Source organism: Octopus sinensis, linkage group LG15, assembly GCF_006345805.1.
Source record: "Octopus sinensis linkage group LG15, ASM634580v1, whole genome shotgun sequence".
NCBI classification, from domain to species: domain Eukaryota; kingdom Metazoa; phylum Mollusca; class Cephalopoda; order Octopoda; family Octopodidae; genus Octopus; species Octopus sinensis.
In genome coordinates, this window is record NC_043011.1 from 62,288,098 (window position 1) to 62,295,597 (window position 7,500).

Genomic DNA, 7,500 nt, shown 5'->3' on the forward strand with positions numbered 1-7,500 from the left:
TATATATATATTTATATGTATATATTTCGTTTTTGGATTTGTTTGCAAGATTCTTTATAGGGGTTCTTGTGTTGAAGCATAACAGAATATATATATATATATTAACGGGTTGTCTTAGCTAGTTATATTTTCTTGGGCATAAAAAAAAGAGCTGATCATGTCTTTTTCACGTACACAAAACTTTAAGTAACACAAGGATCTCAGTGAAACTGCTTGCATCAACTTTAGTTACCTGTGTTGCGTTTCTCTTTCGATCGGTTATTCACTTACCTGTGTGTGTGTGTGTGTTTGAGTGTTTGTGCGTGAGCGGGTGCGCATTTCATTATATGTAAATATGAGTGATGATGATGATGATGAAGGTGGTGCTGGGTGGTGGTGGTGGTTGTTGTTATGGTGGCGTTGTTTAGAGAAGAATCGTAAATCGGTAAAACAATTTCTCTCTCTCTCTCTCTCTTTTCTCTTACCTTTATCACAGCTGCAGCTTCTTCTAGCCGCCCCTCCCCCACTAACTCCCCTCCCCCACAACAACAACAAAAAGCTGCTGCCACTACCATCTCACTACATCACCACCACCACTACCACCAACACTACCATTATGACGACGACCATCACCATCACCATCACCACCACCGCCACCGCCACCAACACCACCATTACTACTACCACTACTACTATACTACTACTACTACTACTACTACTACTACTACTACTACTACTAGTTTTCCCTCTTGCCATTGATGCCGGTCTCCATAGCAACAAGCCAGGGCCACGATAAACAAATCACCGTTGGTGCAGACAGCTGCAAATAGAGATGATGTCATATCCTCCGCTGCATCTCATCGCGTCTGTCTGTCTGTCAGTCTGTCGCTGCACATTGCATTACCTGTTGCTACAGCACAGCTGTTGCACACATAGCAGCAGCAGCAGCAACAGCAGCTGCTGATGCATCGATTGTTTATAGCAGCAGCAACAAAACAGCAGCAACAACAACAGCAGCAACACAGCAGCAGCGAGAAGAAGGACACCAGGAGCTACAGCAGTGGTAGCAGCAGTGGTAGCAGCAGACTCTGCAGCTACATATCACAGCTACCAGTAGAAAGCTTACTCTTTCCTCCTCCTCCACCTCCTCCCCCTCCTCCGCATCGGGTTCCTTTTGTGACACCACCATCGTCCGACTCCTTTCTTTTTACTCCTCTTACTACTACTACTACTACTACTACTACTACTGCTGCTGCTGCTGCTGCTGCTATTGCTGCTTCTGCTTCTACTGCTTCTGCTGTAGTTGCTATTGTTGTTACTACTACTACTGTTGCCGCCGTCGCTGCTGCTGCTGCTGCTACTACTACTACTATTACTACTACTACTACTACTTCTACTACTATTGCTACTGCTGCTGCTGCTGTTGTTGCTATTGTTGTTACTAATATTATTACTGCTGCTGCTACTACTACTACTACTACTAATACGACATCCGGCATCACCACCGCAGCTCATCACAGTGAATTCGTATATTGATTGATCACAAAAGTCGGTAAGTTGGAATAAAACAATGAAAGAAAGAAAGAAAGAAAGAAAAAAAGAAAACAAGAAAGAAAAAAAGAAAGAGAAAAGAAGACGGAGAGACCGCGAATGAAATCGAACCCTCTACCGCGACATTACCGGATATTTATTTTGCTAATTTCGGGGGCGGCGGCCTGGCTGGAGAGGTGGATCGCAGTGAGATTTGAACTTGTTATATTAGAATAGTTTTAGTCATCGGTTTTCGGTCGAATCCTAAATCCTAAATCTTTTGTTTGTTTCATTCATTGGACCGAGGCCATGCTGGGGCACCACCTTGAACGGCTTTGTTGAGCACATTGACCCCAGTATTTGTAAGAGCCTGGAACATATTCTATCGGTCTCTTTTGCCGAAGGGCTTAGTCATAGGGACGTAAAGACATGAACACCGGTTGTGATGCAGTGGTGAGGGACAAACAGACACAAAGACACACACGCATACACATATATGCATAAATGCATATACTGTTGGCTTCTTTCAGTTTCCGTCTTCCATATCTACTCACAACGCCTTGGTCGGCCCGAGGCTACAGTAGAAGACACTTGTCCCCTGTACCACGTAATGGGACTGAACCCGGTACCATGTGGTTGAGAAGCGTAGTTCTACACAACCATACGCGCGCGCACACACATACACACGCGTATATACGATGGATTTCTTTCAGTTTCCGTCAATCAAATTCTGTCACAAGGCTTTGGTCGATCCGGGGCTGTAGTACAAGACGCTTGCTCAAGGTTCCACGCAATGGAACTGAACTGAAGACGACAAGGATGAGAAGCAAGCACCTTAACCACACATCCACTCCTGGGCCTAGCAAGGTTCTTACACGTTGATGATTATTTTGTAAAGGAGTAAATGGAGGCGCAATGGCCCAGTGGTTAGGGCAGCGGACTCGCGGTCGGAGGATCTCGGTTTCGATTCCCAGACCGGGCGTTGTGTGTGTTTATTGACCGAAAACATCTAAAAGATCCACGAGGCTCCAGTAGAGGGGGTGGGGTGACCTTCGTGGTACTCTTTCGTCAAAACTTTCTCTCACTCTCTCTTCCTGTTTCTTGAGCAACGCTGCGATGGACTGGCGTCCCGTTCAGCTGGGGGGAGCACAATCGACACAGAAACCGGGAAACCGGGCCCATCAGATTGGCTAGGCTTGAAAAGGGCGAAAACAAAATGGAGTAAGTAAGGCCCTCGCTTTTCTGGTGCGTGAGTTTAGTCGTTTATTTCGACCCCAGTAACTGACTGCTCCTTTATTTATCGATCTCAGAAGGATGGATGCTAACCTTGACCTCATTGTTAGTTGAACCCCGAACCTAAACAGCTGTATTATAAAGGATTTTGTCTGATTTTTCTCTTAATCAATTACCATTATAATTTATTCTAAGATTGCAGGTAAAAAATTTCTGAGCAGGTGGTTGGTCGCTTATAGGATAAAGAGCCGCTTGGAGGTCATGAATGACCATGGGGTTGCACCTTGAAAGTTCCCCTCAAAGACACAAGTCCGGGCAAGGTTGTTTATAGAAGACCAGCAGTCACCCATGCATACCAGTGACCCCTCTCCACGCTACTGATGTTATCCAAGGGAAAGGCAAAGGGGTCGATACAGCTTGGCACCAGTGAATGTCGCAACTCATTTCTACAGCTGAGGGAACTGGAGCAACGTGAAATAAAGTGTCTTGCTCAAAAACACAACATAACACACAGTCCGGTCCAGGAATCGAACTCATTATCATATGATTGTGAGCCCGATGCTCTTACCACTGAGCCATGCACCTTCTTATATAATCAAGTATTTGACTGTCACTTTAACTTATGCAGCCCCAAACAGATAAAATGAAGTGTTGGCCTCAATGGGATTTGAAATCGTAACGTAAAGAACTGAAACCTAAACCGTAAGGCGTGTTTGTCTGATGCTCTCAGGATTCGACCAACCCGAGGCCTTAGTTATTGCTCCAAATTGTTTCTAATTTAGACTTATGGGCAACAATTTTGAAAGGAGGGGTTTAAGTTGGTAATAAGAAGGGTTGTTTTATCGACTCCTGAAACGACGAAAGATAAAGCTGACTTTGATAGGATTTGAACACTGAACACATGGAGCCTGAGCAAATACCGAAAGAAAGTTTGTTTGACCTTGTAATGCTCCTGCTAATGACGTACCCCGTATTGCCCTTATAATAAAGGTAATCCTTTCTACTATATAGGTAAAAGGTTTTAAATTTTAGGATGTAGGATTACTCAAATACATCAAGCCCAGTGTTTGATGTTTTCAAATTTTAGCACAAGGCCAGTAAATTTACATCGACCCCAGTGCGTAGCTGGTACTTGTTTCATCGACTCCGAAAGAATGAAAGGCAAAGTCGACCTCGGCAGAATTTGAACTCAGAACATAAAGACAGCCGAAATGTCACTAAGTATTTTGACTGACCCGAGAACGAGTCTGCCAGCTTGCTAAAAATAAGAACGTTTGTCTCAAATTTTGACACAAAGCCTGTAAATTTTGAGGGAGAGAGTGTGCCAGTGAGGCACATACCAGATACCTTTTCGTGGAGCAGGGTTAATCATTTGACTTTATTTTATCGACACTGGAAAGACGAAAGAGGAAGGATAAACACACAAAAAAAGCAGAATAGAAAAAGAGCAACGGATAAGAGAGACGTCACTAAGACAGGTTACAAAAATGTATGGGAATTTACAAAGAACTGGAATAAAAATAATGCTGTGCTACGAAGTGCTACAAAGAAATGGAATGATAGAGTGTTGTGTAAACACTTGTGGATCTCGAGTCTTTTTGCCTTCGTACCACACTGGAGACGAAATGAAAATATAATTATTGGCGCGCTTCGCAAGTAAAAAAAACAAAACAGAAACAGCAACAGAGCAACAAAAAGCCATGGTTTTATGATAAAAAAGAGAAGAAACATATTGATGAGACTAATATTCTTTTGTTCTTTTATCCTTTTATTCTTTTAAATGTTTCAGTTATTTGACTGTGGCCATGCTGGAGCTCCACCTTAAAGGGTTTTTTTATTTGTCGAAGAAATCGACCCCAGGACATGCAAGGTGCCGGATATTGGATTGTTTGTGTACTTGTTACTTCGCAGTTCAGCTCCCACCAAGAAAGCGTTAAAATAAGTTTTAGATTTAAAATAAATACTAGGGTTAGTTTGTTCGACTTAACCAAACCTTTCAAAGCTGTGCCCCAGCATGGCCGCAGTCCAATACGTGAAACAAATAAAAAAAGAAAATACATGCAAAGTATTAGATTGGGATTTCTATAATTTGAAATTATTCTTTTAAAAATTCGTGACATTCTCCATTTGGGGATAACCATTGTTTTTGGATATGATCTGTGAACCGAAAGAGATTCAGCTGCTGTTTCTAGCGTCTTGAGTAACCACGTAAAAGAATCATTTGAGAGGAAATATTGGCACGCCGTTGCAGGAGGGCTTATTCCAGGAGGTAGTCTGCTCGGCTAGAAATGGCAACTAAATTACCCTCATAACACACTATCATGCTTTGATAATGTGATACGGTGATACGTTGATTGACGTAGCTGGGAATTCCTGACTCGTCGGAAAAAGAATGAGAGAGTCACGGCTGGAATGCCCATTTTCTTTTGTTTTTTTCATAGATTTGCTCGATCACAACTGACCAGTAAGTAGTCACCCCCCACCCCCACCACCACCACCCCACCACCAAAAACACCAATCGTAGAGCAGCACGGCCTAGAAATCTTGAAATGGAATTCTACTGATACTTCTTCTGTTGACCCCGGAATAATGATTTGACACGAACCTTTCAATAAATGTGCTAAAGAGCAGCACATTTCACCCTCATTCACCCCCATTTCACCCTCATTTCACTCTCATTCTCTGCTCCTAATGAAACTTGAGGTTCAAATGGGCTTCGACGGGGATATAGCGTCCTGCACGTAACTATTTCAGTTAAGTCTAAAATTAAAACTCTTTCAGCTTTTACCATCAAAACATGGACCACTGTCCGACCCTCTTTGCCTGGGGGGTGGGATAATAATTAACTGGAGCCCAGCAGAGCGTATGATTAGTCCCACATGAAAGACAGCTGTTTCCGCATGTTTCTAATCCACGGGTATGGAAAAATGGCTTCGAAGAACTATCTCGTTACTTGCGGCACACCTGTGATACACCCGACTGATAGCATTTCCATTCTTGTAGAACCAGTAATTACCAGAGACAACAGTGCTAAGGCGGGTGTTTCTGAAAGGTACCCATCGCTCCTGAAGTGAAAGTCTTCCCCCAATAAACTACTTTGCTGGTTTTTGTCTACGTCCAGATCCTTTTTGAGAACTTCGTCGTTCATATATGCCACCAACCCTCTATGGAATGCTAAGGTAGATGCTCTGTCGATCACCATAACCAACTCATTGAAAAAATAGGTGCCTGAAACATCGTTGATGCTTGACTCCTAATCATTGTCTTTAGTAGATTCAGGATGGCAGCTCCATCGGCGAGACGAGTTGTGAGAGAGTGGCCTTTACAAACGCCGATCGTAGCATTTCAGCTCGTTGTCTGCGAGTCACTGCAAACACTACAGCTCCAGTACATGCCAGGACATAACGATCGTTTTATAAAGAGAAGTTTGATGGCAAATAGACATGCTAACTACGGGAATCAGACCTTTCTACAACAAGCGAAAAGAATAGATACTCCCAACCTGGTCAGATGCAACCCAAGACCGGTCAGAACGATGTTGGCGTTTATCATCACTGATATTTCAGGTATAGCCTCACCTCGGCCCCTTTCTGAGCGAGACTGACTGACCCTCCTCCGAGCCTTCACTCATTTCCTAATCACCTAAACATTCTAATTGAACCAGACCTCAAGCACCTTAAATGGACAGTTGACCGAATGCAAAATACAAAACCTTTGGTGTGTCCTGATTAACGCGTGCTTCTGTTAATACACATCAATTAAGTATAACACGAATCACCTCGGTACCCGATGGCCACAATGCTTAGCTCTGCTACCAGCAGAGCCATGATGCTGAAAACATTTCTACATTGAGTCCTTACTTGGCGTCCTTCATGGGGACTGTCACCATTCTTTGGTACGCACTACAGTTTATCTGCAGTTCTCATACAGAGGGTCAAGCAAGCCTGATATACTTCTGTAAACTTCGCAGGCAAAACCAGCAAGTACTGGTCACTTGACGATTCGAAGAGCTGCACATTCTGCAGAGCCAATAAATCCTATTTTCGCTGTTCCAAATCTGTTGTGAATCACAGCAGATCGTCGGGGGTAGGTACCGGATTCCACTCTCCAACCATCGCACTCCTCTCTGATTCGGATGCCACGGGGGCTCCACTGCTGACTCGGCCCTGCCAAACGCACCCTAACTGGTCAGCGCAACCATCGAGTTTAGCCTCAGGGAATTAGTCGAGTGCCATTCTCTTGCCGTTGCCATAGTGGTAATGATGATGATGATGGAGAAAGTGCTGCAGTGATGATGATGATGATGACGGTGGTGATAGTGGTGGCGGTGGTGGTTAAAGTGGGTGGACAATGACGAAAACGTTGTGTGTGTATGTGGGGGTGGGGTACTGTTTAGATGTTGACGACGACACTGATGATGAGTAAGAGGAGGAAGATAACGGTGGTGGTAATGATGATGATGATGATGATGATGATGATGATGATGACGATGGTGCTGGTGGTGGTGGTGGTGATGAGGACGGCGATGCCGATACGACAACAGCCACTACGGCCTTGGCTACGTACGATGTTCTTCTGCTTCTTCTTCTTCTATCGCTGCTCTTATCCACCGATGATGCTCTTGCTGCTTTCTCTACCAACAGCATCCCCAGTTGCGTGTGCCTGCGTGCGTGCATGCGCACACAATTACGTTAATTGTACACACGCGCGCATATATACTACATGTGTACGCGTGTGTAAATAAATATATATATGTAT